Consider the following 19,726-nt stretch of genomic DNA (forward strand, 5'->3'; position numbering starts at 1 on the left):
GAGTTCTTGCTCAACTTTCTCCTTGAGTGCATATGGTACGGGACGTGGCTTGTAGTAAACTGGTCTAGTGTCCTTCTGTACCCTGACACTCGCTTTGAAGCCTTGGATCGCACAGCCTGTTTCGCAGAACACCTTCGGATACTTCTTGATAATATCATCCTTCGATGCAAATCTTGCTTCAACATGAAAAATCTCATTCCAATCCAGCTTCAGTGATCCCAATCAATTTCTACCTAGTAAGGCAGGCTTGTCTCCTGCCACTACTATTAGAGGCAAGCTCTGAAATTGATCCTTGTATTTCACCGGTACGGTGATACGACCTACCACAGAAATGTTCTCTCCCGAGTAGCCTCACAGCTCTATCTTGGATTTCTCCAGTGGGAAATCACGCAATTTGTCGAGGTATAGCAATTGCAGTGCCACGCTCACCAGTGTCGATTTCCATGGATATCTTGGTTCCTGCAATGTCTGCTTGGATGACGATACTTCGCGAATTGTTGTGAGATACCCTCGTGCTCCTGATGACGTGTATCTCCTCATCCTGTTGCTTTTCATCCATGCTATATAGTCTCTGGGGAATTCTACTTATAGCCTTGAAAGCTGGTTTACTCTTCAGTCGGCCTGCCTTCGCAAGATGCCCAGTTTTCCTGCAGAAGAAACACTCTTCCTTCACATATGGACAACTTTGAGCAAAGTGTCGTCCCAGAAACCGATAGCACGACTTCAATGCTCTGTTACCTTGGCCAATTGCTGAGGGCTTGGGGCCCAACTGCCTTTTACTTTTAACCTGCAGGCGATTCACCTCGGTTGTTTGATGACTGGAAATGGCTCAAAATTCTCGAGAGTATTGGTCGGCCATATCCATTGACATAACTGTCTGACAAGCTAAATCAAAAGTCAAGTTAGGAGTTGTGAACAACTTTTTTCTGATTGCTTCATTTTTCATCCCACAAACAAAGCGGTCAAGCAATGCTTGGCCCTGAAAGTTTCCGAAATGACAGTGAATAGCTTCTTTAATGCTACAATGTACTCACTGAATCTTTCCTCAATTAATAGATCTTGAATTCCAAAACAGTAACTTTCAGCGATTTTCAGGGGCTCAGGACTGTATTGCTGTTCTAACTTGCTTAGAATCTCCATAAGTGATGTGTCCTTTGGCTTGACGGGAACAAGCACATTTTTCAGGGTTTCATACATCTCGGGGCCTGCTTCAGTCAGGAAAATAGCTCGTTTTCTTTCGAAAACCACACGATTACTGTTTTCATCATTGGGGACTTTGATTATATTGTTTGTGGTGAAAAACATTTCTAGCCACTCCATATATGCTTCAAAAGTCTCACCGTCGCGTTGAAATGCACCTAAGCGCCCTTTTATTCCCATCGGCACAGCCATCTGGACTCTTCATTTCAGCCAATTGTGCTTGTAATTCACTATGGATTTTTAGCTGGTCTGCAAACAAATAAGCTCTCAAATTCTCTCTATCAGTTGGCTGAATCATTCACCAACAAAAATTTCAGCCTGGGTATTCAGAAATTTGATCCTATGTCGCCAATGTGATATTCCTTACAACATCACAACGCACTCAGACTTTGCAAGATGGCTCTTAACACACAAACTTGTCAGGTGACCTGACCTTTTTATTATATACAGCAGAGGCTGCATTACCACAGTAGTCCACTAGGTGGAACTATATTACATTTGTAATGTATGCACCTGCGAGTATGCTCACAGGTTTGTTGAGCTGGTGAGTTGGGAACATAAGAACATAAGAAATAGGAGCAGGAGTAGGCCCTATGGACTCTCGAGCCTGTTCTGCCATTTAATAAGATCATGGCTGATCATCGACCTCAACTCCACATTCCCGCCCATCTCCATATCCCTTGATTCCCCGAGACTCCAAAACAGAATGGTTGGGTTTGGTCGCACGTTATTTGGGGGGGGTGTAACGTGTGCACTGGTGAGTATGCTCACAGGTTGTTAGAGCTGTTGAGTTGTGAGTGGCTTAGCCAGTCACGTGATGTTCACAGGACTCAATAAAACCCCAGCCAGTTGGGTTCGGGGGATCCACAATGAGGCAGGTGGTTGTGAGCCTGGTGGATGAACTGGTAATGTGTAGTGTGATTGTTAAACCTTTCGCTAATAAACCAACTAGTTCTGAATAGCAATGTGTTGCTATGAATTCTTCAGCAAAGAACCCTTGAAGCAAATACATTACAAGTTTATATTGCCTCTCCTTGTTCTTCCTACCCAAACATATCACTTTGCACATTTCTGCGTTAATCAGCGACAGATCGGGAGAAAGCTCCAAGGAGATCCTCGGCGCCAATGTCTATCACCTTGTGAATATTTGTGTTCAGCAAATTCAGGAATGTTATCATAGGCAAGTCCCTCGGAATCGAGGAAGACTTGCTTCCACTCTTAACATGAGTCCTTAGGTGGCTGAACAGTCCAATGCAAGAACCACAGTCCCGGTCACAGGTGGGATAGATAGTTGTTGAGGGAAAGGGTGGGTGGGGAGACTGGTTTGCTGCACGCTCCTTCCACTGCCTGCGCTTGATTTCTGCATGCTCTCGGCGATGAGACTCGAGGTGCTCAGCGCCCTCCCGGATACACTTCGTCCACGGAGAGATGTAATAATGGTCTTTATAATGAACGCCCTTATTTTTGACGTCCCTGTGTGTGAATTCCTAGGTTTTTTGTATTCGGATGATGGCACCCAATGGACGGAGAAGATCGCAGCCTGTTGAAGTCCATCTTTCCAGCCCACCTTTCTCCGAGTGTGCACGCCTGGGAATCTGATAGGTCTCAGAGTGATTTGTGCGCCTGTATCTAACGGTGGGCCAGCCGTTCATGCCCTCTCTTGTCTTACTCTGCACGTTATATAGACCGCCGGTCCTCAAAGTACGGTCCGTAGAGACTTTACGGGGGCGTCAGCAAACTAAACACATCCTACCCTACATAAACTCGGCTGCCCCATGTCCTAAGTCACACCAAGTCCTGCTCATCCATCACCCCCTGTGCTCAGTGCCCCGTGTCCTAACTCGCACCGAGTCCCACTCACCCATCACCCACTGTGCTCGCTGACCTGTGTCCTAACTCGCACCAAGTCCCGTTCACCCATCACCCACTGTGCTCGCTGCCCCGTGTCCTAACTCACACCAAGTCCCGCTCACCCATCACCCCCTGTGCTCGCTGCCCCGTGTCCTAACTCACACCAAGTCCCGCTCACCCATCACCCCCTGTGCTTGCTGCCCCATGTCCTAACTCGCACCCAGTCCTGCTCACCCATCACCCCCTGTGCTCGCTGCCCTGTGTCCTAACTCGCACCCAGTCCTGCTCACCCATCATCCCCTGTGCTCGCTGCCTTGTGTCCTAACTCGCACCAAGTCCCACTCACCCATCACCCCCTGTGCTCGCTGCCCCATGTCCTAACTCGCACCGAGTCCCACTCACCCATCACCCACTGTGCTCGCTGACCTGTGTCCTAACTCGCACCAAGTCCCGTTCACCCATCACCCCCTGTGCTCGCTGCCCCGTGTCCTAACTCACACCAAGTCCCGCTCACCCATCACCCCCTGTGCTCGCTGCCCCATGTCCTAACTCGCACCCAGTCCTGCTCACCCATCATCCCCTGTGCTCACTGTCCCGTGTCCTAACTCGCACCAAGTCCCGCTCACCCATCACCCCCTGTGCTCACTGCCCCATGTCCTAACTCGCACCAAGTCCCGCTCACCCATCACCCCCTGTGCTCGCTGCCCCGTGTCCTAACTCACACCAAGTCCCGCTCACCCATCACCCCCTGTGCTCGCTGCCCTGTGTCCTAACTCGCACCCAGTCCTGCTCACCCATCATCCCCTGTGCTCGCTGCCTTGTGTCCTAACTCGCACCAAGTCCCACTCACCCATCACCCCCTGTGCTCGCTGCCCCATGTCCTAACTCGCACCGAGTCCCACTCACCCATCACCCACTGTGCTCGCTGACCTGTGTCCTAACTCGCACCAAGTCCCGTTCACCCATCACCCCCTGTGCTCGCTGCCCCGTGTCCTAACTCACACCAAGTCCCGCTCACCCATCACCCCCTGTGCTCGCTGCCCCATGTCCTAACTCGCACCCAGTCCTGCTCACCCATCATCCCCTGTGCTCACTGTCCCGTGTCCTAACTCGCACCAAGTCCCGCTCACCCATCACCCCCTGTGCTCGCTGCCCCATGTCCTAACTCGCACCCAGTCCTGCTCACCCATCACCCCCTGCGCTCGCTGCCCCGTGTCCTAACTCACACCGAGTCCCGTTCACCCATCACCCCCTGTGCTCGCTGCCCTGTGTCCGAACCCACACCCAGTCCTGCTCACCCATCATCCCCTGTGCTCACTGTCCCGTGTCCTAACTCACACCAAGTCCCGCTCACCCATCACCCCCTGTGCTCGCTGCCCCGTGTCCTAACTCGCACCAAGTCCCGCTCACCCATCACCCCCTGCGCTCGCTGCCCCGTGTCCTAACTCGCACCGAGTCCCGTTCGCCCATCACCCCCTGTGCTCGCTGCCCTGTGTCCGAACCCGCACCAAGTCCCGCTCACCCATCACCCCCTGTGCTCGCTGACCTACATTGGCTCCCGGTTAAGCAATGCCTCGATTTCAAAATTCTCATCCTTGTTTACAAATCCCTCCATGGCCCTCGCCCCTCCCTATCTCTGTAATCTCCTCCAGCCCCATAACCCCCTGAGATGTCTGCATTCCTCTAATTCTGCCCCCCTGAGCATCCCTGATTATAATCGCTCCACCATCGGTGGCCGTACCTTCTGTTGCCTGGGCCCCAAGCTCTGGAACTCCCTCCCTAAACCTCTCCGCCTCTCCACCTCTCTTTCCTCCTGTTAAGACGATCCTTAAAACCTATCTCTTTGACCAAGCTTTTGGTCACCTGCCCTAATTTCTTCTTATGTGGCTCGGTGTTAAATTTATTTGATTTGTTTTACAACACCTTGGGACATTTTAAAGACAAGTTGTTGATGTTGTTGTTGTAATCCATCATCGGCACCAGTATGAGATATATTGAAATGAAAAGGTTTTTGACCGGAGCCCAATTCAACACTAATTATAACCTACCGCCATCCCCGCTAACCTCAATAAGCATCGCCTCTCTGCGCATTGAGTGATTGGAAAGCTCCAGACAAGAACAGAAATCAACCATTTGTTGGTTCTTAGATGTATCAATCATACATAAGAACAGAAGAACAAAAGAATTAGGAGCAGGAGTAGGCTATTTGGCCCCTCGAGCCTGCTCTGCCATTCAGTGAGATCATGGCTGATCTTCTACCTCAACTCCACTTTCCTGCACTGTCCCCATATCCCTTGTTTCCCTTAATATCCAAAAATCTATCGATCTCAGCCTTGAATATACTCAAAGACTGAGCCTCCACAGCCCTCTGGGGCAGATAATTCCAAAGATTCACCACCCTCTTGAGTGAAGAAATTCCTCCTCATCTCAGTCCTTATCCTGAGACTGTGACCCCTGGTTCTAGACTCCCCAGCCCGGGGGGGAAACATCCTCCCTGCATCTACCCTGTCAATCCCTGTAAGAATTTTGTATGTTTCAATGAGATCATCTCTCATTCTTCTAAACCCGAGAGAATATAGGCCTAGTGTGCTCAATCTCTCCTCATAGGATAATCCCCCCATCCCAGGAATCAGTCTGGTGAACCTTCGTTGCACTCCCTCTGTGGCAAGTATATCCTTCCTTAGGTAAGGAGACCAAAACTGTGCACAACACTCCAGGTGTGGTCTCACCAGGGCCTGATATAATTGCAGTAAGACATCTTTACTCTTGTAATCATATGGCACACTAACATCCAGTTTGTGGAGAGGGATAGATGAAATCATACTTTAAAAACTAGGCTTAGGTTTTCTCCAATCACGGTGGTGCCAGCTCTCCACGACCTGGATGAAAGCCCATTGCCAGATCGCGGCGAGCTGGCACCATGCTCAGAACCTCAGCACGTGCCATTGTCGTCAGGAGGGGAGGGAGAAAAGTTCACTGGAAGCAGCTCAGAGAAGGTTCACCCGGTTGATTCCTGAGATGAAGGGGTTGTCCTATGAAGAAAGGTTGAGCAGGTTGGGCCTGTACTCATTGGAGTTTAGAAGATTGAGAGGTGACCTCATTGAAACATGTAAGATTCTGAGGGGGCTTGACACAGTAGATGCAGAGAGGATGTTTCCCCTCGTGGGGGAAATCTAGAACGAGGGGGCATAGTCTCAGAATAAGGGGCTGCCCATTTAAAACGGAGATGAGGAGGAATTTCTTCTCTCAGAGGGTCGTGAATCTTTGGAATTCTCTGCCCCAGGGAGCTGTGGAGGCTGGGTCATTGGATATATTTAAGGCGGAGATAGACAGATTTTTGAACCATAAGGGAGTCAAGGGTAATGAGGAGCGGGCAGGGAAGTGGAATTGAAGCCAAGATCAGATCAGCCAAGATCTTATTAAATGGCGGAACAGGCTCAAAGGGCCAAATGGCCGACTCCTGCTCCTATTTATTATGTTATTATGTTCTTATCACCTGCAAGTTCCCCTCCAAGTCACAAAGCATGCAGACTTGGAAATATATCGGCCGTTCCTTCATCAACACTGGGTCAGAATCCTGGAACTCCCTCCCTAACAGCACTGTGGGAGCACCTTCACCACACGGACTGCAGCGGTTCAAGAAGGCGGCCCACCACCACCTTCCCAAGGGGCAATTAAGGATGGGCAATAAATGCCGGCCTTGTCAACGATGCCCACATCCCGTGAACAAATTTTTAAAAAAAGGAACCCTGAGCTATTATTCCCTCCTCTCTAGGGTGGGTACTAGCTCCCTGGCTCAGAGCAGGTCCAGGGATTGAGTCTGGGAAATTCCTGGCCAGTTTATCTCAGTTACTCACTCGATAAATGTATCGGGGCAGATCTTGTCTTTGTGCGACAGTGGACAATGGGAGCTAGCGAGACGGCAGCGTAGTTTTACACCCCTCCCCATCTTGATCCGCGCAATTTGTCTGCGGCGTTTCCTACATTACAACAGTGACTACACTTCAAAAATTACATCATCGGCTGTAAAGAGCTTTGCGACGTCCCGAGATTGTGAAAGACGGTGTATAAATGCAGGTCCTTTCTTTTTCTTTTTACCTTTCTATTGAGTTTTACGGCTGTATAAATAGGGAGCGATATAAAACGGGCTTCCCATTCAGTATCGCTGGTTGTACATTCGCATATACTGCAACAACTTGTATTTATATAGCGCCTTTAACATAAGAACATGAGAAATAGGAGCAGGAGTAGGCCATACGGCCCCTCGAGCCATTCAATAAGGCCATGGCTGATCCGATCATGGACTCAGTTCCACTTCCCCGCCCGCTTCCCATAACCCCTTATCCCCTTATCGTTTAAGAAACTGTCTATCTCTGTCTTAAATGTATTCAATGTCCCAGCTTCCACAGCTCTCTGAGGCAGTGAATTCCACAGATTTCCAACCCTCTGAGAGAAGAAATTTCTCCTCATCTCTGTTTTAAATGGGCGGCCCCTTATTCCAAGATCGTGCCCTCTAGTTCTAGTCTCCCCCATCAGTGGAAACATCCTCTCTGCATCAACCTTGTCAAGCACCCCTCATAATCTTATACGTTTCGATAAGATCACCTCTCATTCTTCTGAACTCCAATGAGTAGAGGCCCAACCTACTCAACCTTGTTTTCAAATCCCTCCTCGGCCTCTCCGCTCCCTATCTCTGTAACCTCCTGCAGCCCTTCAACTCTCCGAGATCTCTCGGCTCGTCCAATTGTGACCTCTTGGCCACGTCCGATTTCCATCACTCCATCATTGGCGGCCATGCTAATTAACCGTCAACGTAGTAAAACGTCCCAAGGAGCGATTATCAAACAAAATTTGAGACGCAGCCGCATAAGGAGATATTAGGGAAGGTTGGTCAAAGAGGTTTTAAGGAGCGTCTTGAAGGAGAAAAGAGAGGTAGAGAGGCGGAGAGGTTTAGGGAGGGAGTTCCAGAGCTTGGGGCCCAGGCAACAGAAGGCACGGCCACCAACGGTGGAGTGATGGAAATCAGACGTGGTAGCAAGAGATCACAATTGTAGGAGCACAGAGATCTGAGAGGGTTGAAGGGTTGGAGGAGGTTACAGAGACAGGGAGCGGTGAGGCCGAGGAAGAATTTGCAAACAAGGCTGAGAATGAAAAAAATCGATGGGTTGCCGGACCAGGAGGCAATGTAGGTCACGAGTTAGGATACGATACTGAGTCCAAAACTACCCAGTGAACTACTGTGCAGGGGAGGGTGTGGTTTAGTCATAATGAAAGTTGCATCGCTTGTGTACTTTGTTTGCAGAAAGGGAGTATTTGTTTAGATAATCACACTTGCACAAGAGCTTTATTGCAGAGTTATTGGGCAAAGTTCCCTATCCATCTGTTGTGTGATATCCTCAGGCCACACTGTTATTGCAATCACTTCTTAAACTATCAGAACTCACTCAATTGGTTATTTTTTTGACAGGAGAATTTAGCATTCGTGGATTTAAACTTCCCATTCCAGCAATCCAGTGTCAGCAAAAAACTCTCGGCACGGGGTTAGATACAGAGTAAAGCTCCCTCTACACTGTCCCATCAAACACTCCCAGGGCAGGTACAGCACGGGGTTAGATACAGAGTAAAGCTCCCTCTACACTGTCCCATCAAACACTCCCAGGGCAGGTACAGCACGGGTTAGATACAGAGTAAAGCTCCCTCTACACTATCCCCATCAAACACTCCCAGGTCAGGTACAGGGGGTTAGATACAGAGTAAAGCTCCCTCTATACTGTCCCATCAAACACTCCCAGGGCAGGTACAGGGGGTTAGATACAGAGTAAAGCTCCCTCTACACTGTCCCATCAAACACTCCCAGGGTAGGCACAGAATGGGTTAGATGCAGAGTGACGGAGCAGAGAATTCTTTAATCTATCGCTCTGGGGTGGATTTATAGCGTGGTGGCGGGGCTGAATGTTCAGAATGTTAACCCAGGGAGTTACCCAGGTTCACGGCTGGATTGTTGCCATGGTTTTGTCTGTTTATCCAGTAATGCTGGATCATTTCAACGTGAGGCCCCTAATGCAATGATGAGACATTTTAATCACTCCTCATAATGATGGTCACCATCATTAAACGTGACCCTTGGCTTCTGACGCAATCATGTGTGTTTCTGTAAAAGGTCGAGAGCAAATCTCACACGGCATGGGAAAATATTAGCATCACCTCTGCACCTCTGATTGACCTCTTGTGCTAGGGTGCATTGGAACCAGCCAGTGTTCCCATACACAGAACCGGAGAAATGAATAGCACCGAAGCAGGCCATTCGGCCCGTCATATCGGAAGTTACGCTAAACTTTTATCGAACCACACGGACACCGTGCACAGTTCTGGTCCCCATAACACAAAAAAGGATTTCGAGGCACTGGAGGTGATGCTTAAATGATTCACAGGAATGATACCAGCACTGAGAGATTATATCTCTCCGGAAAGACTGAGGCTCTTTGCTCTTGGAAAAAGAAGGCCAAGGGGCGAACCCACAGAAATTATGGAGGGGTTCGATAGGGTAGAGGTAGAGATGTTACTGCTTGTGGGGTGACACCAGAACTAGGGGGCCATCAATATAAGATAATCACTAATAAAGCCAATCGGGGAATTCATGAGAAACTTCTTCACCCCGAGAGTGGTGAGAATGTGGAACTCGCTGCCACAGGGAGGGGTTGAGGCGAATAGTATCGATGCATTTAAGGGGAAGCTGGATAAACACATGAGGGAGAAAGGAATAGAGGGATATGGTGATGGGGTGAGATGAAGAGGGGTGGGAGGGGGCTGGTGTGGAGCATAAACCCCGGCACGGACCCATGGGGCCGAATGGCCTGTTTCTGTGTTGGTAGTTCTATGTAATTTTATGTATCTGTTCTGGTGATTTACTGAAGCAATACAAACTTCACCCAACCACCTCGCTCTCTTCATCGATTTCAAATATTTATCCAGTTTTCTTTTATAAAAGAGGTCATGTTCTCTGTGTCAACCACTCCCCACGGCCGAGCTTCCCATGTCCCAGCAAGCCTGTGTGTGAAGAAAGTTCTCCTCTTCTTCTTCCATACGGTAGCAGCAAAGCAAATCAAATGTTAATAGCTAAGTCGGATATCCAGGCCAAAGCTTCCGGTGTAACAGCGTGGATATCTTGTAGGCTGCCTGTGACTTCCCTCTGAGGGCAGTGCTCGATGATGTGCTCCGGGGTCTGATTAGGAGCTCCACAGTCACATGATGGGGTTGCTTGAACCTTCCACCTATGGAGAAGGTGGCAGCATCGACCGTGACCATAGAAACATAGAAACATAGAAAATAGGTGCGGGAGTAGGCCAATCGGCCCTTCGAGCCTGCACCGCCCTTCAATAAGATCATGGCTGAGCATTCCCTCAGTATCCCTTTCCTGCTTTCTCTCCATACCTCTTGATCCCCTTAACCATAAGGGCCATATCTAACACCCTCTTGAATATATCCAGTGAACTGGCCTCAACAACTCTCTGCGGCAGGGAATTCCACAGGTTAACAACTCTCTGAGTGAAGAAGTTTCTCCTCATCTCAGTCCTAAATGGCCTACACCTTATCCTAAGACTATGTCCCCTGGTTCTGGACTTCCCCAACATCGGGAACATTCTTCCCGCATCTAACCTGTCCAGTCCCGTCAGAATCTTATATGTTTCTATGAGATCCCCTCTCATCCTCGTAAACTCCAGTGAATAAAGGCCCAGTTGATCCATCTCTCCTCATATGACAGCCCAGCCATCCCTGGAATCAGTCTGGTGAACCTTCGCAGCACTCCCTCAATAGCAAGAACGTCCTTCCTCAGACTAGGAGACCAAAACTGAACACAATATTCCAGGTGAGGCCTCACTAAGGCCCTGTACAACTGCAGTAAGACCTCCCTGCTTCGATATTCAAATCCCCTAGCTATGAAGGCCAACATACCATTTGCCTTCTTTACCGCCTGCTGTACCTGCATGCCCATTTTCAGTGACTGATGAACCATGACACCCAGGTCTCATTGCACCTCCCCTTTTCCTAATCTTCCGCCATTCAGATAATATTCTGCCTTCATGTTTTTGCCCCCAAAATGGATAACCTCACATTTATCCACATTATACTGCATCTGCCATGCATTTGCCCACTCACCTAACCTGTTGCTTTTTCTAGCCAATTTATAAGCCTCTTCCTTGGCTTTAACACTATCCTTAATTTCCCTTGTTAGCCACGGTTGATCCACCTTCCCAGTTTTATTTTTACTCCAGACAGGGATGTACATTTGCTGAAGTTCATCCATGTGATCTTTAAATGTTTGCCATCACTTAGCCACCGTCAACCCTTTCAGTATCGTTTGCCAGTCTATTCTAGCCAATTCACGCCTCATACTGTCGAAGTTACCTTTCCTTAAGTTCAGGACCCTAGTTTCCGAATTGACTTTGTCGCTCTCCATCTTAATAAGGAATTCTACCATGTTATGGTCACTTTTTCCCAAGGGGCCTCGCACAACAAGATTGCTAATTAGTCCCTTCTCATTTCACATGGCCAGCTCCCTGGTTGGTTCCTCGACATATTGATCTAGAAAACCATCCCTAATACACTCCAGGAAATCCTCCTCCACCGCATTGCTACCAGTTTAGTTAGCCCAATCAATGTGTAGATTAAAGTCGCCCATGATTACTGCTGTACCTTTATTGCACACATCCCTTATTTCTTGTTTGATGCTGTCCCCAACCTCACTACTACTGTTTGGTGGTCTGTACACAACTCCCACTAACGTTTTCTGCCCTTTGGAATTCCGCAGCTCCACCCATACCGATTCCACATCATCCAGGCTGATGTCCTTCCTTACTATTGCATTGATTTCATCTTTAACCAGCAATGCCACCCCGCCTCCTTTTCCTTTCTGTCTACCCTTCCTAAATGCTGAATACCATTGGATGTTGAGTTTCCAGCCTTGGTCACCCTGGAGCCATGTCTCCGTGATGCCAATCACATCGTATCCGTTAACTGCTATCTGCGCAGTTAATTCATCCACCTTATTCCGAATACTCCTCGTATTGGGGCACAGAGTCTTCAGGTTTGTTTTTTTTTAACACATTTTGCCCCTTTAGAATTTTGCTGTAATGTGGCCCTTTTTGTTTTTTGCCTTGGGTTTCTCTGCCCTCCACTTTTACTATTCTCCTTTCTATATTTTGCTCCTGCCTCCTTTTTATTTCCCTCTGTCTCCTTGCATAGGTTCCCATCCCCCTGCCATATTAGTTTAACTCCACCCCAACAGCACTAGCAAACAGTCCCCCATAGGATATTGGTTCTGGTCCTGCCCAGGTGGAGACTGTCCGGTTTGTACTGGTCCCACTTCCCCCAGAACCGGTTCCAATGTCCCAGAAATTTGAATCCCTCCTTTCTGCACTACTCCTCAAGCCACGTATTCATCTGAGTTATCCAGTTCTGAGGCGGTCAATGGTTGTCCACTGTTTGCGAGGAAGGTTTGATCCTTCAGGTTGTACTGTGGGGTCCTCTATAAGGAATCCATTCTGTCTATCACAGTTCTTCCAAGTATTTTGTCGTCGGTCATCGAGGCCGAGGGGAGATCGTTGAGGGGGAGTCCTTCTGACCTTCTTCCTCTCTCTCTTAGTGACAACTTTAAATTGACCCCACTGACTGCCCAAGCAGGACATAAGAACATAAGAATTAGGAGCAGGAGTTGACCATTCGGCCCCTCAAGCCTGCTCCACTATTCAATAAGATCGTGGCTGATTATTGACCTCAACTCCACTTTCCCGCCCGATCCCCATATCCCTCGATTCTCCCTGTGCTCAAAAATCTATCGATCTGAATCTTGAATAGTCTCAACGCCTGAGCCTCCACAGCCCTCCAAAGATTCACCACCCTCTGAGTGAAGAAATTTCTTCTCAACTCAGTCCTAAATGGCCGACCCCTTATCCTGAGACTAGGGCCTATAGTTCTAGATTCTCCAGCCAGGGGGAAACATCTTCTCAGCATCTATCCTTTCAAGCACTCTAAGAATTTGATAGATTTCAATTAGATTAAGTCTCATTCTTTTAAACTCTAGAGAAGATAGACCCAATCTACATCAATCTCTCCTCACGTTAATAGTCTCTCCCTCATTCACTCTATTCAAGCCACAGATTGAGCTTTCTGGGGAGAAGGTGGGTGGGATTGGGGGATATGGGAGAAGGTGGGTGGGTGGGATTGGGGGATATGGGGAGTGGGTGGGTGGGATTGGGGGATATGGGGAGAAGGTGGGTGGGTGGGATTGGGGGATATGGGGAGAAGGTGGGTAGGTGGGGTTGGGGGTTATGGGGAGTGGGAGGGTGGGATTGGGGGATATGGGGAAAGGGTGGGTGGGTGGGATTGGGGGATATGGGGAAAGGGTGGGTGGATGGGATTGGGGGATATGGGGAGTGGGTGGGTAGGTGGGGTTGGGGGATAAGGGGAAAAGGTGGGTGGGTGGGGTTGGGGATACGGGGAGAAGGTGGGTAGGTGGGGTTGAGGATATGGGGAGAAGGTGGGTAGGTGGGGTTGGGGGATATGGGGAGGAGGTGGGTGGGTGAGATTGAGCATATGGGGAGAAGGTGGGTAGGTGGGGTTGGGGGATATGATGAGAAAGTGGGTGGGTGGGATTGGGGGATAAGGGGAGAAGGTGGGTGGGTGGGATAGGGGGATATGGGGAGAAGGTTGGTAGGTGGGATTGAGGGATATGGGGAGTGGGTGGGTGGGTGGGGTTGGGGAATATGGGGAAAGGGTGGGTGGGTGGGATTGGGGGCTATGACAAAGGGGACAGGCAGTTTGGACTTTGCGACGTTTATTCTGTCCTTACACATACTCGGTGCTGATCGTCATCTCTCCGACCTCAGTGTTGGTGAAAGCAGGGAGGAAACCTGGCGTGTTCTGTAACATACTCTTCATCCTCCGCACCCAATCTGTCTCTGTGTTTTGCTGGGCAATGCCTAATGCAACAACAGCAACAACTTGCAATGATATAGTGCCTTTAACGTAATAAAACTTCCCAAAGCATTTCACAAGAGCAATTATCAGTCAAATCTGGACTCCAAACCATATAAGGAGATATTTTGGTGGAGCGCACAGCAAACTCCCACAAACAGCAATATGATAATGACCCGATAATCTGTTTTTTCTCAGTGATGTTGATTGAGTGGGATAAATATTGGCCCCAGGACACTGAGGATAACTCCCCTGCTCTGCTTTGAAATAGTGCCACGGGATCTTTTACATCCATCTGAGAGAGCAGACGGGGCCTCGATTTAACATAAGAAATAGGAGCAGGAGTCGGCTTCAATAAGTTCATGGCTGATCTGATCTTGGCCTCAGCTCCACTTCCCTGCCCGTTCCCCATAACCCCTTATCCGTTAAGAAACTGTCTATCTCTGTCTTAAATTTATTCAATGCCCAAGCTTCCACAGCTCTCTGAGGCAGTGAATTCCACAGATTTACAACCCTCTGAGAGAAGAAATTCTTCCTCATCTCAGTTTTAAATGGGCGGCCCCTTATTCTAAGATTATGCCCTCTAGTTCTAGTCTCTTTGCATTCTTTCTCCATTTAAATAATAACTTGCTCTTTGATTTTTTTCTGCGAAAGTGCATGATCTCACATTTTCCAACATTATATTCAATCTGCCAAATTTTTGCCCACTCACTTAGCCTGTCTATGTCCTTTTGCAGATTTTTTGTGTCCTCTTCACACATTGCTTTTCCTCCCATCTTTGTATCGTCAGCAAACTTGGCTATGTTGCACTCAGTCCTTTCTTGCAAGTCGTTAATATAGATTGTAAATAGTTGGGGTCCCAGCACTGATCCCTGCGGCACCCCACTAGTTACTGATTGCCAGCCCGAGAATGAACCATTTATCCCGACTCTCTGTTCTCTGTTAGTTAGCCAATCTTCTATCCATGTTGATATATTACCCCCAACCCCGTGAGCTTTTACCTTGTGCAGTAACCTTTTATGTGGCACCTTGTCAAATGCCTTCTGGAAGTCCAAATACACCACATCCACTGGTTCCCCTTGATCCACCCTGTTCGTTACATCCTCAAAGAATTCCAGCAAATTTGTCAAACATGACTTCACCTTCATAAATCCATGCTGACTCTGCCTGACCAAATTATGTTTTTCCAAGTGTCCTGCTACTGCGTCTTTAATAATGGACTCCAACATTTTTCCAACCACAGATGTTAGGCTAACTGGTCTATAGTTTCCTGTTTTTTGTCTGCCTCCTTTTTTAAATAGCGGCGTTACATTTGCAGTTTTCTAATCTGCTGGGGCCTCCCCAGAATCCAGGGAATTTTGGTAAATAACAACCAATGCATCCACAATCCCTGCCGCTACTTCTCTTAAGTCCCGAGGATGCAAGCCATCAGGTCCAGGGGATTTATCTGCCTTTAGTCCCATTATCTTACTGAGTACCATCTCCTTAGTGATTGTGATTGTGTTAAGTTCCTTCCCCCTATAGCCCCTTGACTATCCACTGTTGGGATATTTTTAGTGTCCTCGACCGTAAAGACTGATACAAAATATTTGTTCAGAGTTCCATGTTCCCCATTACTAATTCCCCGGTCTCGTCCTCTAAGGGACCAACATTTACTTTAGCCACTCTTTTCCGTTTTATATACCTATAGAAACTCTTGCTATCTGTTTTTATATTTCGTGCTAGTTTACTTTCATAGTCTATCTTCCCTTTCTTAATCATTTTTTTAGTCATTCTTTGCTGGCTTTTAAACGCTTCCCAGTCTTCTGCCCTCCCACTGGTTTTGGCCACTTTGTATGCTTACTTTATTTAGCCACGGATGGCTATCTTTTCTCACACCCTTTTCCTCCTCACTGGAATATATTTTTCGTGAGAGTTGTGAAATATCTCCTTAAATATACACCACTGTTCATCAACCGTCCTGTAACCGTGACAAGGCAACCACAAAGAGCTCTGCAGATTACATTCAATGCAAACAAAGGATAAAGCCAGCACTTTGTAAGTTATTTATAAGGCAGAGGCAGGACTGGCTCGCATTACAAGATAGGAACAGATAAACAGCAGCCTTTCAGAGAGACAGCGTGGGCGCCTCATTGAATCACGCGATACGGGACCGAGTCTTGCTGCTCACAGAGCGATGCTCGGGGCTAGATTTTAAATATCGGCAACCCGATCCTGCTCCGATGCAGGGGTCGGCAATTCTGTGAGACTTTGGCAGTTTCCTCACATAACCCTGCCCCCTCCAATGCTCTGCCGACATTGGTTGCCCAATACGTCCATCCATGTGGCGCCCCATCTTCCCTCGGCCAATCGGAAAGCCAGCAGACTCTTGGTCATCTGATTGGATGATTCTTGACCCTCAGTCAAACAGCCTTTTCCTGGCTCCCCCGCTGCTGATCTCCAATATTTTTATACTTAATAAACAGGTGATCTCAGAAAATGGCAAAAAAGCACCTTGTTTTTTAACGGCCCTATCATTTTTCTCCCTGGGTTTTTTTGCGCAGAGGTGTCCTGGAGATGAATCTGCAGTTCCTGGAGACCCCAGGGATAATCCTGGTGGGTGGGTTGACCCCAGGGCGGGTGGGAGTGGGGGAGCCCGGGGAAGGTGGGTGGCTGGGATTGTCCGACATGGTGAGACGTTGGTAATAACCTTTCCTTCTTGCTTTTTGTCCCTATCTGTTGTTGCAGGAGGTTGCGGCGCAAGGAGTTTGTTTGCCGTGCGGTGCGAGAAGGTGAACGATGAACGGTGTAAGCTCAGCGCCGGACGTCGCGGTTTCCGCGCACGTGCTAGAAATCTGGGCCATTGTGCTGGTGATCCTGGCCACCGTCTTCCTGATGATCTTCCTCATGTTTGGCCCCGCCTTGTCCGTCATCATCTACCGAATCTGGAGGTACCCGCCGCAGAGCAGCGTGGTGTGAGCCATGGTGGCGTGACTCCTGACATCAGAGGCAACATGACCTGTGACATCAGAGCACCATGACCCCTGACATCGGATGCAGCATGACCCCTGTAATCGGAGGCAGCGTGACCCTTGACATCGGAGGCGGCGAGACCATTGACATTGGACGCAACGTGACCCCGACATCGGAGACAACATGACCTGTGACATTGGACACAAATTGACCCCCTGACATCGAACACAGCGTGACTTGTGACATCGTACGCAGTGTGACCTGTGACATCAAAGCACCATGACCTGGGACATCAGAGCTCCGTGACCTGTGACATCAGAGGCAGTGTGACCTGTGAAATCAGAGGCAGCATGACCTGTGACATCAGAGCTCCGTGACCTGTGACATCAGAGGCTGCGTGACCTGTGACATCTGAGCACCGTGACCTGTGACATCAGAGGCAGTGTGACCTGTGACATCAGAGGCAGTGTGACCTGCGACATCAGAACACCGCAACATGACTTGTGACATTAGAGGCAGTATGACCTATGACATCGAACACAGCATGACTTGTGACATCGGATGCAGCGTGACGTGTGACTTATGACCCTTTGGCCAATTCTGGGTGGGCTTTTTTGGGAAAGCACGAGTTCTTCACACAACTTCTCCGAGAACAAGACTGACAATGAATGGTATCAAGATGAAGGAGTTTGATGTGAATAATGTTTTAAATCAGTATTGATATGCTCCCGCTGTAAGATCTTCTCTCGTACTTCCTGGACGTTCTCTTGTCTAATCTGTTGTCCTTAGAGGGTCATCTTTGTTTCTCAGCTGATACAAGGCTGAGATTTGTTGATGCAGTGGGTTCAACACTGGCCATTCCCCCTGGGGCCTGGTGCAAAGTTAGCTCGGACTGCAGGGAGGCCAGTCTCCTCAATCTGCTGACTGTAAGGCTCCCACCTGAGGTCCCAGCCTAGGTCCCAATGGCCATCTCGCCACTGCCACCTACTTCCTCACCAGTTGGGACTAAATGTTGGCTCATGCGTATTGAGGCCAATGGAGATTGAATGAGGTGAGGAATAGAAAATTGACGCAGTTCCGCTGTGGAATGCACACATCTGAGATTGGGAGTGAGATACATTGTTGGAGCATTGTAGAGGGAGATCTACTCTGTATCTAACCCCGTGCTGTACCTGCCGTGGGATTGTTTGATGGGACAGCGTAGAGGGAGATTTACTCTGTATCTAACCCCGTGCTGTACCTGCCCTGGGAGTGTTTGATGGGACAGTGTAGAGGGAGATTTACTCTGTATCTAACCCCGTGCTGTACCTGCCCTGGGAGTGTTTGATGGGACAGTGTAGAGGGAGCTTTACACTCTATCTAACCCCGTGCTGTACCTGCCCTGGGAGTGTTTGATGGGACAGTGTAGAGGGAGCTTTACACTCTATCTAACCCCGTGCTGTACCTGCCCTGGGTGTGTTTGATGGGACAGTGTAGAGGGAGCTTTACACTCTATCTAACCCCGTGCTGTACCTGCCCTGGGAGTGTTTGATGGGACAGTATAGAGGGAGCTTTACACTCTATCTAACCTGTGATCAGGAGTGTTTGAGGCTGACACTGGGTGAAATGGAAAGTGCCTCGTACTCTAGGACAAGCATCTCTCACTTGATTCAGAAAAACCTACAATCAATAAAAGCAACATACAGCACACTGATACTCTATGTATTTCTTCTATATTGTGACTAATTTGACACAGAACCATAGAACGGTTACAGCACAGAAGGAGGCCATTCACTCCATCGAGCCCTTGCCGGCTCTCTACAAGAACACTTCAGCCAGTCCCACTCCCCCGCCCTTACCCCGTAGCCCTGCAAATATTTTTTCCTTCAGGTACTTATCCAACTCCCTTTTGAAAGCCACGATTGAATCTGCCTCCACCGCCCTTTCGGGCAGCGCATTCCAGATCCTAACTACTCGCTGCGTAAAAAGGTATCTAACCCCGTGCTGTACCTGCCCTGGGAGTGTTTGATAGGACAGTGTAGAGGGAGCTTTACTCTGTATCTAACCCCCTGTACCTGCCCTGGGAGTGTTTGATGGGACAGTGTAGAGGGAGCTTTACTCTGTATCTAACCCCGTGCTGTACCTGCCCTGGGGGTGTTTGATGGGACAGTGTAGAAGGAGCTTTACTCTGTATCTAACCACGTGCTGTACCTACCCTGGGAGTGTTTGATGGGACAGTGTAGAGAGAGCTTTACTCTGTATCTAACCACGTGCTGTACCTGCCCTGGGAGTGTTTGATGGGACAGTGTAGAGAGAGCTTTACTCTGTATCTAACCCCCTGTACCTGCCCTGGGGGTGTTTGATGGGACAATGTAGAGGGAGCTTTACTCTGTATCTAACCCCATGCTGTACCTGCCCTGGGAGTGTTTGATGGGACAGTGTAGAGGGAGCTTTACTCTGTATCTAACCCCGTGCTGTACCTACCCTGGGAGTGTTTGATGGGACAGTGTAGAGAGAGCTTTACTCTGTATCTAACCGCGTGCTGTACCTGCCCTGGGAGTGTTTGATGGGACAGTGTAGAGAGAGCTTTACTCTGTATCTAACCCCCTGTACCTGCCCTGGGGGTGTTTGATGGGACAATGTAGAGGGAGCTTTACTCTGTATCTAACCCCGTGCTGTACCTGCCCTGGGAGTGTTTGATGGGACAGTGTAGAGGGAGCTTTACTCTGTATCTAACCCCGTGCTGTACCTGCCCTGGGAGTGTTTGATA

General features: G+C 48.8%; 1 long non-coding RNA gene across 1 annotated transcript in view; it reads left to right on the plus strand.

Moving 5' to 3' along the window:
- The window catches only part of LOC139261989 (uncharacterized), a 38,767-nt gene extending 20,103 nt beyond the window's left edge, over nucleotides 1-18,664 (plus strand). The window contains exon 2 of the long non-coding RNA XR_011592853.1: nucleotides 16,753-18,664. This is a non-coding gene — a long non-coding RNA (uncharacterized lncRNA). The remainder of the gene's footprint in view (nucleotides 1-16,752) is intronic.
- The last annotated feature ends 1,062 nt before the right edge of the window (nucleotides 18,665-19,726 follow it).

Source organism: Pristiophorus japonicus, chromosome 4 (genome assembly GCF_044704955.1).
Source record: "Pristiophorus japonicus isolate sPriJap1 chromosome 4, sPriJap1.hap1, whole genome shotgun sequence".
Taxonomy (NCBI): Eukaryota; Metazoa; Chordata; class Chondrichthyes; family Pristiophoridae; genus Pristiophorus; species Pristiophorus japonicus.